The sequence below is a fragment of the Grampus griseus genome, assembly GCF_964374135.1.
Source record: "Grampus griseus genome assembly, chromosome: 5".
Taxonomy (NCBI): Eukaryota; Metazoa; Chordata; class Mammalia; order Artiodactyla; family Delphinidae; genus Grampus; species Grampus griseus.
The window spans coordinates 116,176,829-116,195,680 of record NC_138998.1 but is presented as its reverse complement, the minus strand read 5'-3'; positions in this window follow the sequence as shown (position 1 = coordinate 116,195,680).

Here is an 18,852-nt window from a genome sequence, read left to right as displayed (position 1 = left end):
AGTAATCAAGACAGTATGGTGCAGGCACAAAAACAGAAATATAGATCAATGGAACAGGATACAAAGCACGGAGATAAAGCCATGCACGTATGGTCATCTTATCTTTGACAAAGGAGGGAAGAATAAACAATGGAGAAAAGACGGCCTCTTCAATAAGTGGTGCTGGGAAAACTAGACAGCTACATGTAAAAGCATGAAATTAGAGCACTTCCTAACACCATACACAATAATGAACTCAAAATAGATTAAAGACCTAAATGAAGGCCAGACACTATGAAACTCTTAGAGGAAAACGTAGGTAGAACACTCTATGACACAAATCACAGCAAGATCTTTTTTGACTCATCTCCTAGAGAAATGGAAATAAAAACAAAAATAAAGGGGCCTAATGAAACTTCAAAGCTTTTGCACAGCAAAGGAAACCATAAACAAGATGAAAAGACGACCCTCAGAATGGGAGAAAATATTTGCAAATGAAATAACTGGCCAAGGATTAATCTACCAAATATACAAGCAGCTCATGCAGCTCAATATCAAAAAAAAAAAAAAAACACAAACAACACAATCAAAAATGGGCAGAAGTCTTAAATAGACATTTCTCCAGAGAAGATATACTGATTGCCAACAAACACATGAAAGGATGCTCAACATCACTAATCATTAGAGAAATGTAAATCAAAACCACAATAAGTTGTCACCTCACACCTGTCAGAATGGCCATCATTAAAAAAACCTACAAACAATAAATGCTGGAGAGGGTGTGGAGAAAAGGGAACCCTCTTGCACTGTTGGTGGGAATGTAAATTGATACAGCCACTACGGAGAACAGTATGGAGGTTCCTTAAAAATCTAAAAGTAGAATTACCATATGACCCAGCAATCCCACTACTGGGCAAATACCCTGAGAAAACCATAATTCAAAAAGAGACATGTACCACAATGTTCATTGCAGCTCTATTTACAATAGCCAGGACATGGAAGCAACCTAAATGTCCATCGACAGATGAATGGATAAAGAAGATGTGGCACATATACACAATAGAATATTACTCAGCCATAAAAAGAAATGAAATCGAGGTATTTATAGTGAGGTGGATGGACCTAGAGTCTGTCATACAGAGTGAAGTAAGTCAGAAAGAGAAAAACAAATACTGTACACTAACACATATATATGGAATCTAAAAATATTTTTTTCTGATGAACCTAGGCAGGACAGAAATAGAGACGCAGACATAGAGAATGGACTTGAGGACACAGGGAGAGGGAAGGGTAAGCTGGGACAAAGTGAGAGAGTAAAATTGACACATATACACTACCAAATGTAAAATAGATAGCTAGTGGGAAGCAGCTGCATCACACAGGGAGATCAGCTCAGTGCTTTGTGACCACCTAGACGGGTGGGATAGGGAGGGTGGGAGGGAGACGCAAGAGGGAGGGGATATCGGGTTATATGTATACGTATAGGTGATTCATTTTGTTATAAAGCAGAAAGTAACACAACATTATAAAGCAATTATACTCCAATAAAGATGTTAAAAAATATTTAAAAACAGAAAATAATAGCTTGAAAAATTCAAATGGTCATCAATTGCTGAATGGATAAACAAATAATGGTATATGCATATAACAGAATACCACTCGGAAATGAAAAGAATCAGATTACTTATATGCACAACAAAATGGATGAATCTCAAAAATACCATGTTCTCAAAAGTATCCAGATACAAAAGTATATGTACTGTTTGATTTTATTCATATGAACAGGCAAAACTAATCTAGAGTGGCAGAGAGCAGATCTGTGATTGCCGGTGATTGGGGGTGGTCAGGAGGGAATTAACTGCAAAGGGACAGAAGGGAACTTTTTTGAATAATGAAAATGTTTTATATCTTTATTGGATTGCTGTTTGCATTGGTATATGTTTCTCAAAAGTCACAAAACCATATGCTTTATATAAGTGCATTTTATTGTATGTAGATTATTCCTCAATAAAGTCTATTTAAAAAACTGAAACAGCTTTTAAAAGAAATTCAGCTACCTGAATAAATTTCCATAGTGCCTTTCAGTCCCCTCATATAGAACGTTTCATTATAATTGTTTTATCACCAGTTTTCCAGAGCCTAAATATTTTTATACCCCACCTTCAAGGCAAATCAACAATAATGGTGAGGACCTGTTGAACTCTACATACGAGCGTTTTCTTCTGCAGCTTTGGCTTAGGAAGAACAAAAAGAGGGTTTGAGGATAAAAAGCCTGAAACTCCAAAGGAAATCCGGATTATCCCACAGTCATAGGAACATATAACTACCAGAACTGGTTTTAAATCTGTCTAAAGTATCAATGACAGATATTTGGCAATGGTAACAGCAGAAGTGATTTTAAATCTGTCTACTTGTTCAGGGACACTTGTTCAGTGTACGTACCTCTGCAACTAAGACAAAACATCACCCTACTTCTGTTTCTATTTGCAACACAAAACATGCTTCTAAGATTGACTTCAATACACTCCTTCCTCTATAACTAGCATGACCCCAAACGAAGTCTTCCTAAAGCCATAAAAACGAAATAGTGTCATTTGCAGAGATGTGGATAGACCTAGAGACTGTCATACAGAGTGAAGTAAGTCAGAAAGAGAAAAACCAATTTCTTATAATATCACTTATATGTAGAATCTAGAAAAATGGTACAGATGAACTTATTTGCAAAGCAGAAATAAAGACACAGATGTAGAGAACAAACTTATGGATACCAAGGGTGGAAGCAGGGGGTGTGGGATGAATTGGGAGATTGGGATTGACATATATAAACTACTATGTATAAAATAGATAACTAATGAGAACCTACTGTATAGCACAGGGAACTCTACTCAATGATCTGTGGTGACCTAAATGGGAAGGAAATCTAAAACAGAGGGGATATATATATATATGTATAACTGATTTACTTTTCTGTACAGCAGAAACTAACACAACATTGTAAAGCAACTATGCTCCAATAATTTTTTTAAAAAAAAAGACTGTCAATATGCTTTGCTCTACAAGATTAAGCTTAGTCATCAGAGTTCTCCCTTGCTTATGCTGTAATTTTGGCATTTACATTGCAGATACTGAGTAGTGGTCTTATTTTTTGGCAATTCCTAGATCTCATTTTACAGACGGAGAAAATGTGACATGAAAAAATTAAAGGTTTTGTTTTTAATATAACTAATGATCATATAACTAATATAATCCACTGGGAACTAAATACCAGTCTACTAATAACAGGTCTGGTACTCTTTTTCTTCCAGCATTCACATAGAAACACATACACATATGCATATACATCACTGACATAAAATTCTTCAAGATAATAAATGTCATATAAATTAGTTTCATAGTCACTCAATCTTTTTTGACTTATACTTTAGGGATTTAAAGATGACTATATTCCTCCTAATATCAAGGGGATCATGGTTTACTAAAGGAGACATTCAGGTAAGAAATAATAGTAATGCAATAAATAGAAATCAAATAAACTAGACTTGTATTTTAGATTCATTGCTTACTTGCAATATAATTCTGGATAAATTACTTACCCTCTCAGAGTTTCAGTTTTTTTGTCCATAAAATGCAAACAATAAAATATACTCTGAAAGAGTACTGGGGAGTTTGAAGATTCATGAAAACAGAGTAAAAATCACAATGATTGAAACAAAAATTATTGTCATTTTCATTTCACCAACATCATTATTCCCAATAAAATAAGTAGTTCTATGAATAGACATGAGAGAATGGTTGTCATTTTGAGAAGAAAGTGATATTGGTATGGGTTTGCAAGAAGAGGAATAAGTTCAGGGGAAAGGAACCCTGAGGTGGGAGTGGAGGTGGGAGTGGAAGCATTCCAGGCAGTAGCTAGAGCACACATAAATCTCTAGAAGTACAAGTAAGTATAAGTAATATTTACAGGATGCATACTCTCTACTAGGCACTGTCATTAATATACCACCTCATTCCATTCTCACAGCAATCCTAAGATTTAGATACTTCAATATTGCCATTTTACAGATGAGAAGATAGGAGCAGATGTTGTAACTTGCCCAAAGTCACAAAGCTATATATTCCATAGTAGGCCTAGGAATTGAACCTGAGTAGAACATGGTAGCCTACACTCTAACCCATTACACAATAAAGAGTGTACTTTAATGTACATCACTACTTTATATAATTTTCAGGGCTATTTATGTCAGTTAAGTTTTTCAGAAGCCAATGAAGACATCTGGAAGACTAGTGTATTCAGAGAAGGTTTATCAGATCCTTAATTTCTTTTGCAATATGATTTAAATAATTAATTATGTAGAGTAGGCACAAAATGCAGTATAAAAATTAGGTGTTCACAGAATACAATTTCATTTTTCTATTACTCAGTTTATTTTCTGTCACAAGCTTCCAAATAGATCATAAAAATTTAATATCCTTTAAATATCCGTTTGTCTTATCACTGGGTTCTAAATGCTGGGTGGGTGGGAGTTGATGGGCATCTGGCTCTTGTCTTACAATCTGTATATTCTGGCATCTCCTGAGATCAGCTGAGGAATTCATAATTCATTTCCGTCCATGAATTTCTGTCGAAACAGGTCACTGCTAAGTCATCCGAAAGGTTCCTGCGGGCATGTTCTGTCTAGGCTATGTCCCATGTTCTTTTAGAGTATGTAGGATTATTCTGCTGTTCTTAATCACACAAGTCCACAGAGATTTACAGGATGAGAGGCTGCCTATGATCTCTCATTACTTCCTTGCTCCTCTTAGTTTCAGGCGATATTTATACTTATCAGGTATCAACCTGGCATAGGAGAAAAATGTTACCATAAGTTGATCAGAGATGTTTGTCCACCTAAATCCATTTTGTCTTTTTCCTGAGCCAGTATTCCATCCTCCCTTGCTGGGAGGTGTGGCCACGTAACTGGGTTTTAACCAATAGGATATGAGCAGAAATAATATGAGTCACTTGCAGCCTGGCCCCCAAGCCTTTCACACATGCTCCTTTATGTTCATTCCTCCTCTGTTGTCATGACACAGACAAGTGAATCTCTAAAGGCTGAAAAGATACAAGCTGTACAAGCTGCAAAGGACCTTGCTTCCTGAATGATAGAGCAGAGAGTTGTAATCTGAAACACCCACCAGGACTGTTATTGATCAATAAATAAACTCCTGTTTTTGTCTGGCCATTACCAGATTGTGTTTCTTACCACAGGCTGGCTTATCCTAACTAATACACAGACCCATATGATTAGATATCTTAAACAGTGGTTTCTGTTCTGTAATATTGATGTGCCTCCATGGCTGTACTTTCAGAAGGGAAAAGAGGCACCACTTTCACTCCAATCTCCCCAATTTATCTGGAGTGTCTGAATGACCCCTAGCTCATCCAAGAGAAGGGTCATCTCCCTTTTATAAAGTATGTTCTCCATCTTACTCTCCTCTTTGCTTCTCCATCTTACTCTCCTCTTACCCCAGCTCTAAGAATCTATTATTTCAGTGGGAGGCAGCAAGTTTTGTGTTACTCATCAATTACCCCTTTTTTAACCATGTTGAAGAGATTAAAATATCATTAATCGAGTATTTTGCAAATAAGAAGGGAAATGAATAAGTAATGTTCTAGCTGATTAATTGAGAGACATCAAAGAGTACAAAGAAAAGCAAAGGTGGGGGAATCACTGTTAATATGCCTAAATATTATGCTACAATATTTGTAATCCTCTGTCAAATGGATCACATACCCAAGAACTGCATTCTCTCTCAGGGTCTCAGTCATTAGCTTGAGCCCTAACCAGAATCTGGGGAACTGTGACACTTGAAAATGATGAATATTTTTTGATAGTGAGGAATTTGGTCAAAGCAGAAGTGTTTATTGAGTACTTACTACATATGCTGGTTACTGTTCTGCGTACTGAAATCTCTAGAAGTACAAATCCTTGTAATGAAGGACCAAGGATTTTCTCTCAAGATACAAGTACCCAACAGAGGGACCCCCCTCCCCCACCTTTGCCTGCTTCGAGCATGACCCATACTGAGATGGTAGAGCGAGACAGAGGCCACATCAAGGTTTTGTAATAATCCACAAATGTTTTCATGTAGTTGCTCATGTGACCCTGGAAACATCTAGGAGTGCTGATATATGAGTAAATGAGTGTAGTTCCCCTTGCATTGCTTCTAGAAAGCAGTTAGTGCCATGAACCCCTTGAGTCCAGTTCTTGACTTGAGATACTTTTCCTTATCTCCCTACCCTCTGCAGAAAGTACTCACAGGATTTTGTGATGTAAAACTCAGAAATCTAAGAAAATTGCCAACTGCCTCAAATTCTTCTAGGGACAGCCTCACTCCATAATCTAGAGTAAAGGAGCACATATTCAAACTTTATCCTTGACACACGCTTGGATAAACTGCAGTTTCCTGATTAAATATGCAGAGTAAATTCCAACATGGGTCCCAGGTGATATGCTGGGTGTTAAGTTTCCTAAAATAATTTTTTTTTTTACCAGTTCTCAATTGTGATTCTATCTTATTCTATCTCAGTCATGAGTCAATCCATATTGTACAAGGTCTCACCCCAGCTGGCTAAACTGAGAGCAAGAAATGAAAATCAGATATGATTCTCACGTAATAAATATGGGAATTGTGACTTCAATGATGGAACACTGGAGAACTGAAGGACAGGGGATTTTTAGGTTTCTGGAGAAATTTCTTCTTCTAAAAACGACATGCATGGGTTGGGATATTTTGAGGTTACAAACTGTGGGTTAAAATAAAGTGTCAGGGCTCACAAGTCTGGTAAAACCACAAAATTCTGTCTTGAATGGAATTTCTGGTGCCAAGCTTTGCATTGCTTTCACCTGAAACCACAATGAGAGGAGTCAAGTTTTCATATGGGTAGAGAAAAGAGAAAGTAAACAAAGGACACTCACATCACCAAGCAAACAGGCAGTCACACTGGTGCCCGATCTGCCCAGCACTTAAGCAAGAATCCTGGAGAAAGGTTCACAGAGCCACTACTATTGCTTCATCCAGTTTCTCCCCAAAGATTTGGGTATTTACGTCCCATCATCCTGGGGGAGGGCATAGGGGTAAATCTGCATATTTGTGGATAGTATGACCATGGTTGGGAAATACCTTTGTGGGAACACGCTGGTTACAAACAGCTGAAGTGTTTTTCGCCATATTCAGTTAAATTAATCCCTGTCTCCTCTCTCCCACTTCTTTTGGCTTTTTTAGTAACTTCCTTCCATCCCACTCCCATGTAGTTCATGCCCTTTTTTTTTTTTTTTTCAGTACCTTTACTATTGATCACTCAAAAAGTCATTCTTAGTTTGGAAAGACTGACGGGAGGCACATTTGCCCATTTCTGTCACTAAGTACAGCTGGATATCCTGAACACTATATATAAAACAAAAGAAGGCTCTGAATGGTGGAGACAAGAGGACAGGCTGGCTACACAGACTGGCTAAACTGTGGACCCAAGGAATGACACCACGGTGAAATACCTGGGTTTTCTTTTTATCTCATATACCTCAGACTTAGAGCCGAAGAAACCAGCAAGCAGAAAATACTAATGGGCATAGACAATTAAGCCTCAATGAAAGTCTATTTTTCTCTACCCAGAGGACTAGGAAAGAGTCGGCCTAGACAATAACAACTCAGCTCCAAACGAATACCACAGAGAAAACTGCTGTCTCATGACCCTGCTCCTGCCTCCACTTCTGCTGGTATGGTGTCAGAGAAGGCTGAGTGAGGGCTTGGGAAGTCCATCTCCATCAAGCTGTAATGCATCCCACCCTACCCTGGTGTCAGCAGATACCACATGGGGAATCTGGATTTGTACCCCTGCACTGTGGTAATAAAGTTCCCCTCCCTCCTCTCCCCCCATGTTTCAGCAGTATCAGATGAAAACTGGCAGAGGGTCAGAACTTCTACCACTGCCACCCTATCCCTGCCCCACATATCAGTGGAGGACACCTGTGTGCAATAAGCAGCCATTCTAGCCAGGGAGGTATCCGTGAAGGTCTAGACTGAAGCCTGAATTCTCACCCCCAACCCAGAAGTAATGAGGTACCCCTCAACAACCCCCTGCCCGCACTGTGGGGTTAACAGAGGTGGGGAAACCTAGACTTCCACCATGTCCTAGCAGTAATGAAGAGATGCTCCCAATCCTTTGCCAGCTTCAGAGGAGGCCTGCTAAAATATGATTTAGATGAAATCCAGTCTCATGACATAATATTCAAAATGTCCAGGATACAATCACACATCACTCCTCATACCAAGAACCAGGAAAATCTCAACTCGAACCAGAAAAGACAATCAACAGAGCCACCACCAAGATGACACAGATGTTGACATTATCTGACAAGGAATTTAACAGAATTCTTCTTTAGCAGATTCACTGTAGTTTCTCAATGAAGTGGTCAGCCCGATTAAAATAGACGTAATGAATTATAATTCACATTTAATGAAATGTATTTGTGCAAATGGTCACTCAGCACCAACAACCATAAAGAAGTAATGACAGCTTGTTATTACTGATGTAATTAATGGTGGCTTGTTAAAAAATGAGATTGGAATATAGATTAAGAGATTAAGAATCAAGATAAAAAGTACCCACATTCTATTTAATCCATGCAGATTATAATTGAAACCATTAAAACTGAGTTACGGATTGAGGTTCATTTGTCTACAAACATTTATCTCCATGTCTCCTTCACCATCCTTCCCAATCTCTACATATACATGCCACAATCACTTAGGAGTGCCTGCATACCTGATTGCTTACAAATTAGAATTACTCAAATATAGTCAAACATAATTATAAATATTATTTGAAATAATGGAAACTAGTGAAGATGTATTAGTCAAGGTTCACCAGAGAAACAGAACCAATTATATATATATATATATATACATCTACCTACCTATCTATAGATGTATATATCTATCTGTGTAGATATCTATATATACATCTATAGTTAGGTAGGTAGATAGTATGTCTATACTTGTATCTACATCTATATCTACCTATATCTATATATTGAGAGAGAGAGATTGATTTATTATGAAGAATTAGCTCACACCATTACAGAGGTTGAGAAGTCCCACCATCTGCCGTCTGCAAGCTGGAGACCCAGGAAAGCTGATGATGTAGTTTAGTGGGAGTCTAAAGGCCAGAGGACCAGGGGAGTCTGTGCTCTAAGTCTCAGTCTAGGGGCAGGAGAAATGGGTGTCCCAGTTCTACAGTCAGGCAGAAAGGGCAAATTCCCTTCTCAGCCCACTTTGTTCTACCCAGCAGATTGGATGATGCTTATCAACATGGAGGGCGGGGGGCAATCCGCTTTACTGAGTCCACTGATTCGAATGATGATGTCATCCAGAACCATTCTCACAGACACACCCAGAAATAACATTTAGCCAAATATCTGGTCACCCCATATTCCAGTCAAGTGGATATATATCACAAAAGGCAAGTGGCACATCAAACTTTAAATTAAATAATTAATTTCCTATTTGCTCTGAACTACTTTCCTTCCTTAAAGAGTTCTCAGTGCCTAGTTCCTTGAAAAAACAAACCCAAAATTATTTTACTGAATCTGATAAGTCTTTAAGATATCATTTCATTGCAAATACTTTCTTCTCTCTCTTTATAGTCAAATTTTATTAAGTCTTTATTTATGAGATAATGTCATGATCCAGAATCAATACAAGGCTTTTTGTAGAACTTTTTTCCCTCTGAGATAAGACTCTAAAAGTTCTCATAAACCTCTTCACTCTTAAAAGCAAGAGTTGGCAGACTCCGCTAGGATTTCAAAACTATGAGACATCTTTAATTGCATGGTCATTTGTCTTTATATGATATCTTTCACCTGGTTTTAATGTCAAGAGAAAAAAATTGTGGAGGACTAACTTTTCCATTTAAACAAATACAAATGAAAATATAAAAAGATAAAAGATAAAAAAGATAAATTTATCATTTTCCACTTTTACTAGTTTTATCTGGAGGTTTGTGAATCTCAGGGATGGGTCCTGTTACGGGGAAAAAAAGAGATGGTATTCAATTTGAATATAAAATAAAAGAAGGATGGAAGGAAGGGAAGGAGGGAGAGAGTCCTTCTTTTATGCAACTTCTCTAACATGTGATCATATTTGTAGGGGATTTTTCCTTATTCTAAAAATCCATTTGACTGTGCTGTGAATGAGTCCTTGAAAATTCCCCAAGACACAGAAAATGGAACTTTTCACCGAGGACTCTGTAGTATTGCAGAGTTATCTGAAGTAGAGCACACTGGCTATAATTCTTTCCAAATTTGTAAACCACAAAAATGTAGGAAGCAGAAAATTACTTCCAAGCAAAATGAAACCAGTATTTATAATAATTAAGAGATGTGGAGTTTGGGGGGAATTAATTTAAGGAGGGGGAGAATCTACACTACTTAATTAGACAAAGATGCTGTTATAGAAACTTTACAAACACAGTATGTGGTAAGCAGCCCATGCCCCACTCTCTAGTATCCGAGACACCCACCTTTCAGCTCTACAGTTTAGATGGAAATATGAGATGCAAACACTTTAGCTTTACCCATGCTGTATTTTTTTTTTTTTTTTTTTTTTTTTTTTTTTTCGGTACGCGGGCCTCTCACTGTTGTGGCCTCTCCCGTTGCGGAGCACAGGCTCCGGACGCGCAGGCTCAGCGGCCATGGCTCACGGGCCCAGCCGCTCCGCGGCATGCGGGATCTTCCCGGACCGGGGCACGAACCTGTGTCCCCTGCATCGGCAGGCGGACTCTCAACCACTGCGCCACCAGGGAAGCCCCCCATGCTGTATTTTACTTTTTGCTTAGATTACAATTGATTGTGCATGATTGGAGAACATGTTAATGATATTTGGAAACTCTTAAACCTTTTTTGGGGGGGGTGAAGTAGAAAGGAATAGCTTTATTGCTTTGCCAGGCAAAGGGGGTCACAGCAGGCTAATGCCCTCAAAACTGTGTATCTCAGACTTCCCTCGTGGCGCAGTGGTTAAGAATCCACCTTCCAGTTCAGGGGACACAGGTTCGATCCCTGGTCCAGGAAGATCCCACATGCTGCGGAGCAACAAAGCCCGTGCGCCGCAACTACTGAGCCCACACGCTGCAACTATGGAAGCCCATGTGCTCTAGGGCCTGTGAGCCGCAACTACTGAAGCCCGCACACCTAGAGCCAGTGCTTCACAACAAGGGAAGCCACTGCAATGAGAAGCCCGCACATCACAATGAAGAGTATCCCCAGCCCGCCACAACTAGAGAAAGCCCGCGCCCAGCAACGAAGACCTAATGCAGCCAAATAAATAAATAAATACAATTATAAACAAACAACCAAACAAAAAATAACAACAACAACAAAAAAAACTGTGTGTCCCAACTTGGAGGGGTTATTGAGGAGTTTTATAGTAATGGTTCAAAGAGGGCGTCATCAGCTCGTGGACATTCTTCTGATTGGTTGATGGTGAGTCAGCATCATCGACCTTCTGGTTCCAACCAGTCTGTGGTCCACGTGCTTGTGGGCAAATCAACTTTGAGATATGGTTAATCCTTATGTTAGTAGGTAAACTCTAGAAATCTGAGCACAAATTTTAGCTCAACTCTATAAAACATTCTTCCTGATTTTCAGGATTTGGTCACATTTCTGTGTCCTATCCTGGGAAATAGCAAATTCTTGCTCCAATTTAGTTCTTCTCTGCTTGGTTCTGCAGCCATCCCAAAACAAACTCTAGACAATAAGAATTTAGAACATTACAAGGATAGTATGAAATGTCAGAATTTCTGGAGAAAAGCTTAGGGGGTGGGTAGCAGTTGTCTGAAGTTCTAATAATGTTCAGACCCACTTGGGAAGGAGTTAGTTTTTCTATAGATGATATTTAGAATCTGTTATTTTATAGTAAACTCCAATAGTCACAGAGCATTACAAAGAGTAAATTGTAAATCTGGCCCACCTGTTGAGCTCTGCCTTGTCACTTCAACAGTTTTTAAGAATTTTTTCTGGGGCTTCCCTGGTGGCGCAGTGGTTGAGAGTCCGCCTGCTGATGCAGGGAACTCGGGTTCGTGCCCCGGTCCGGGAAGATCCCACATGCCGCGGAGCAGCTGGGCCCGTGAGCCATGGCCGCTGAGCCTGTGCGTCCAGAGCCTGTCCTCCGCAACGGGAGAGGCCACAACAGTGAGAGGCCCGCGTACCGAAAAAAAAAAAAAAAAAAGAATTTTTTCTGCAAGTATTTGGAAAAATTTTATGGGAGTTAAATGACATTAGAAAGAGCAGACTCAAAACAGAAATCCTTCTGGAACAGCTTTTACATACAACTTTATAGTTTACAGTGTGTTGTACATGCAACCTCAGCCGATGGCCTATTTATTCCCATCCAATTATGTTGGATGGAATACAGTTCCATGTCTTAGATGATTCATCAGTACATAAAAATCAGCTTGGCCCTAACCATGCAAACACAATCTGAGCTCAATTTTTAAGAAACCACAGATTTTCCCCTTAGGGAATAGACTGTTTGTGGGCAGTCTGTCTCTTTATAAGAAAATTATTTTCTAACGGAGCATTTTCACAGGCTAAAACTGAGAATTCCAGTATTTTCACTGCATAAGTGTACCTAGATATTTCAAAGAAATACTCCAAAAACAAAACATGAGCTATTTTCTTGTTTTTGCAGTTTAAATACCTATATGGAACCCTATGTAAAATTCTACTCAAGGACTGATTTTCCTTATCAGATTAAACCAATGGAACACCAAGTCTTGCAAAATCCCTTGCTTTCACTTAGGAAAAAAGATCAATTTCACTTACCTTGTGTCAGTTACCAAGTGATTACCTCTCATCTCCAAATCCACTCACCATTGCCCTGCTGATGATCCTGGAGCTGGACCCTGAAAACATTTCTCTTTCCTCAGAGGACAAAATGGTAAGTATTGTCAGCAGATGGCGCTAGAGAACACTACTGGAAAACGAGGCTTTGTTTCAGTGTGTTTTTCTCCACTTGCTACTGTGGTGCACAGCATCCAGCAGTGCATAGGACAACAGTGTGTTCTGCTGAATGGCACCTCCACAATGGCATGTTCCTCTGGCACTTCAGAGGGCAGCTCCCCAGCAAATTCCATGAAGCAACACTCTCCTATGGACAGTTTTCCAAGCACCCAGAAGGCAGCTTCCTGGCAATCTCAGCTGGCAATATACCTCAGAGGACACCATCCAATGGGCCATGGTCATGGCTACACCCTCTCCATTGGTGGGGAAGAGTACCTCTTCCAGATTTGGTCTTTCTCTTGGTGCTCTGACTCAGCCCTAGAGATAGTGGCTTCTCCCTAGATGTGTTCTTCAATTCAATTATTTTTTAGAGTTTTTCTGTTGCTAAGTAATTGGTTATAGTTATTAATTCTTTGAATTAAACTTTCTTTGTTAAAATTGTAATGTGACTTCCATCTCCCGATTGGATCCTGAGTGACATGTACATTCAAACAGTTTTAAATAGTAACTGACGATACGAGTACAAATTTGTTTCCAAAAAATCATGGTATAATAACATAGGAAATCTAAAACACTATCTTAAAAACATATGATCCCACAATTTTTCTTTCAGTAGACATTATATTTAAAGTATCCACTTACTGTCAACATAAATAAACCACCTAATAGAATAAATATTATCAAACCAATCTGCTTATTATTGATGTTTGAAAGGAAATTTCCTTTAGTGGAAAAGCTGCTGAAATATTTACACAGGCATGCATCAGTAAAAATGCCAAATGAAATGAGATCAACTACGTACTTTTAAAGAGAAGTTGATTTGTATACAGATCTTGATTTCTGATGGGGTTATGTCCCAATAAACCTATCGTAAGATATTCAAAATATCTTGTCAAAAATGCATTTAATACACCTAACCTACCAAACATCCTAGCTTAGCCTAGCCTGCCTTAAATGTGCTCAGAACACTTACATTAGACTACAGGTGGGCAAACTTATTTAGCACAAAGCCGAAATTGTTGAATATCTCATGTAAGTTTTTGAAAACTGTACTAAGAGTGAAGAACAATGGTTGTATTGGGTACAGAATGGTTGTAAGCATATTAGTTGTTCACCCTCGTGATCACGTGGCTGAATGGTAGCTGCAGCTCACTGCCACTGCCCAGCATCATGAGAAAGTATCGTATCACATATCACTAGCCTTGGAAAAGATCAAAATTAAAAAATGTGAAGTTTACTTTCTATTGAATTCTTATCGCTGTGGCACCATCATAAAGTCGAAAAATAGTAAGTCGAAGCATCTAAGTTGGGGACCGTCTGTACATGTTAGATGACATAATTTATAGTACCTCTGAACTTACCTGAATGGAAGGCTACTCCCTATCACTAATGTTAGCATTTTACAGCACATGGATCAAAGAGAGAGCACAGTGATTTTCAGTCTCACCAAAATCGCACAAACTGGGAGAGTTAATTAACTCTGTGGAAGTCAGGATGATATTAGCTAAAGTAGGGTGAAAGAATACTGGAAAGTCCAAACACTTTTTTCACTACACAGACCATTGAGATCAAGTCTCTCGTTCCTTAAACACCACAGATAACAGGTAAGTGACAGATGAAATACAATCAAACAGTGATTGTAATAGTTGAAAATCTGGTAAATTTAGTCTCCTGTGGGCTGTCTGCGTATTAAAAGAGGAGCAAGATCACTCCAAAGAACACTGAAGAGGCAGGTCTACTTTGCATGCTCCCCAAAACATTTCTCCTGGTGAACTGCTATCAAACTTTATCCCATCAAACCAAAAATATCAGAGATGATAATGTAGTATCCACAGCTAAAATGTTCTTCTTTCTCCAAGAAGGAAAATAAAGTTCTGGTGACTACTTAACCTCCTTCCCTGTCCTTAGGACCCACTCAAAAAATGTTGTTCACATGATTACGAGGAGTCCTCATCCGAGTATATCAGTTTCCTGTGGTTACTGTAAAAATTACCATGAACTTGGCAGCTTCAAACAACAGAAATTCTCTCACAGTTCTGGAGGCCAGTACAATATTAGTTTCCCTGGGCCAAAATCGAGGTGTCAGCAAGGCTGTGCTCCCTCTGGAGTCTCTAGGGGAGAATTCACTCCTTGCTTCTTCCAGCTGTGGGTGCTTGCTGGTATTCCCTTGCTGTGACCACATCACTCCAATCTCTGCATCCATCTTTACATAGCCTTCTCCTTTTCTGTTTTCTTCTCTTCTATCTATCTCAAATTTCCTTTTGCCTCCCTCTTATAAAGACACTTGCTAGTGCATCTAAAGCTCATTCACACAATCCAGGATAATCTCCAATAGCAAGATCCTTAATTTAATCACATATGCAAAGACCTTGTTTCTTTACAAGATAGCATTTGTAGCTTGAAGGGATGCTTCCAGGATTTGTGGCTTTCTCTGGGTGGCCATTATTCAGCCTAGTACGTTGAGCACCAAAGTGCTTCGACTTTTGTCTGGATGTAATAGCCAAATGACTTTGGGCTATCTTTCTTGGAGAGAAGGTAAATGTGTTCTATGCTTGGAAAGAAAAAGGTGGATTGTGAAGCAGCTGCCCTACTAGCTTCTAGACGTAGCCATGTGAATAGTGACTGTCCAATGAAAAGTGAGTGGAAGAAATTGATGTTTGTCATTCCAGGCCAATGACATTAAGAAGCTAGTGTCCCTCCACAATAGTCTCTTTTCCCTTCTTCTGGCTGGATAAGACTATGAAAAGTAAATTATTGAGACACAGGAAGGAAAAATCGGAGTCCCTCAATGATTGTGTGGAAGAAAAGTATCTGCCAATATATCTGAAACAGGATAAATACAAAGAAACATCCACATAGAAACATCGTGGTGAAAATGCAAGCATCTGACAAATAAAGAAGATCTTAAAATAGCAGAGAGAAAAGGCAAACCACCTACAAAGGCATGATAGATTGATTGATGATAGAAAGACTTTTGATAGAATTTTCAACGGTAACAAGGGAAGCCAGAAGACTGTGGGAAGACCTCAAAGTGTTGAGAGGAAATACATATCAACCAAGAATAGTGTATCCAGCCAAACTTTATTACTAGAACAAGGGTGAAATAAAGGCATTTTAGAAAACTAAACCTTTGAATGTTTATCACCTTAACTAAAGGAACCTCAGATGGACCCCCATAAGAAGAAAACCGATTATAGGATGACAGCTGGAACATAAGAAATATTGAACAAACGAAATGATTAACGGGTCTGTAAATATAAAACAACTTGTCTGTATAAGTTATTAATGACAATATATAATTTTGAAAGTTAAAAAAAAAGAATAAAACTTAATTTCTGGGTAGCTAGAGCATGTGAGTCGCAAGGCTGTTGTATCTGAACCAACTGTTAAATTTGAGTGTATACTCTGACTTTAGATTCTACCTCAGGTTAAAGCAAAGACCTGGCTGAAAATGCTAAGAGAAATAACCAAGTAAACTACTTATTATTACAAAATACATTTATTTTCATTCAACAACCTAATTAAGCAATCAATCAATTAAGCAAACAAGCCATAACAGATGATAGAGCAGGAAGGGATGTACTAACTTATGCCTATTACTTAGCCAAAACTCTATTTCCTTTGGCTGTTATTTATTCCCAGCTGATCCTTTGTTCATAAGTGTTCTCCATCCAAGCAGCACTAAGTGGTCATAGTAACCTCATGTAACTGCTGCAAGATCAGAGTACTCCAGAGAGAGGGAGAGAGTACAGTGTTGTTCTTTTCTGTTGAGTGGCAGGCTAGTCACTTTATGCTAACTAGGGACCTGGGCATATTTGATATGTCTTACATTCTATTGGTTCAAATTAACATCAACCTTATCTGTCCCTTTAGACTCAGAGTAAATAGAGTGTATACAACCGATGTTACTTGTTTACAAGTTAAGTGTTTATTAGGTATTTATTAGTATCAACTTTTCAGAACTATGGAGATTAACCAATCAGAAAGTTTCCATTAATAGTGGAATAATGTCCTATCAGAGGACTCACCTCCTAGGAAACAACTGTAAACCTTGCACTAAGGCACTGAAGAGGAAACTAAGGCAGACTTAGATGTGGCATATACCCTCAAGGGAAGGCAGTGGAGCAGTAAGCACCTATTTCTATGACTTTTAGCCTAAAGTTAATTGGAATCTTTGAGGCCACCCAGTGTGTGTGTGTGGGGGGGGCACTTGTGAAAAATCACACTGTGTTTCTGGGTTGGGGAGCCAGAAAACTGATGCCAGAAAAATACCACTGAAGTGAAGAAAGACCCTGGAAGGGAAAGAGCCAGAGAAAAAACATAAAATCCACATCTTGAACCTCAGAACAGACTCAGAATGACCTTCTTTCAAGTATCCTGCTACATAAATTCCAGACATAGCCTCTGTGTACCCTAATCTCTGTCTTCTCAACTTAGCAAAACCACCATACTCTTCTTGGTCTACTTTCTGTGAGAGAGAAGTATTTCTTAGGTCCTTCCTGGCCTAGACACATCACAGCCCTTTCAGTGTGTGCGACCTTCTAGATTCAGGAATATATCAGAGCTTTAAAAAACCCTATATGGACATTTTATTCTCCAAATATTTCTTTTATGATTTTGGGCCAGCCTCTTGTTTGCCCCAACTGATATTGCTACCTCAGCTACCTGCATGTTAAAAAATTGCTGCTGATTGTATTTCACAAATGCTCTGGGTGTAGTATCTTTCCCACTGAGCAAGTTCTGAGTCAGTTTAAATACAGCAAGCCCTTTGAAGTGGACTTTTCCATGAAGCTGCCAGACAGGTGAGGTAGTAACCACTATCTGGGGATGGAGATTTTTGGAGAGTCCAAAATCCATTCTGTCCCCTTTAGTGGTTATTAAGTTGCTGGTTTGAAAGGCTATCATGGAGCTGGGGGAGGAGATGGGAAGAAGGAAAGTTAAAATGAGACAGAGCTCATTCTTCTTACCAAGATTGTCGTTTTTGGAGGAGCTTCAAGATGGCAGAAGAGTAAGACGCGGAGATCACCTTCCTCCCCACAGATACATCAGAAATACATCTACATGTGGAACAACTCCTACAGAACACCTACTGAACGCTGGCAGAAGACCTCAGACCTCCCAAAAGGCAAGAAAGTCCCCACGTACCTGGGTAGGGAAAAAGAAAAAAGAATAAACAGAGACAAAAGAATAGGGACGGGACCTGCACCAATGGGAGAGAGCTGTGAAGGAGGAAAGGTTTCCACACACTAGGAATCCCCTTCGTGGGTGGAGACTCTGGGTGGCGGAGGCAGGGAGAAGCTTCGGGGCCGCGGAGGAGAGCACAGCCACAGGGCTGCAGAGGGCAAAGCAGAGAGATTCCCGCACAGAGGATGGGTGCCGACCGGCACTCACCAGCCCGAAAGGTTTGTCTGCTCACCTGCGGGGGCGGGCGGGGCTGGGAGCTGAGGCTCGGGCTTTGGTCGGAGCGCCAGGAGAGGACTGGGGTTGGCGGCGTGAACACAGCCTGAAGGAGGCTAGTGCGCCACGGCTAGCTGGGAGGGAGTCGGGGGAAAAGTCTGGCCCTGCCGAAGAGGCAAGAGACTTTTTCTTGCCTCTGTTTCCTGGTGCACGAGGAGAGGGGGTTGAGAGCGCCGCTTAAAGGAGCTCCAGAGATCGACACGAGCCGCGGCTAAAAGCATGGACCCCAGAGACGGGCATGAGACGCTAAGGCTGCTGCTGCCGCCACCAAGAAGCCTGTGTGCGAGCACAGCTCACTATCCACACCTCCCCTCCCGGAGCCTGTGCAGCCCGCCACTGCCAGGGTCCCGTGACCCAGGGACAACTTCCCCGGGAGAAC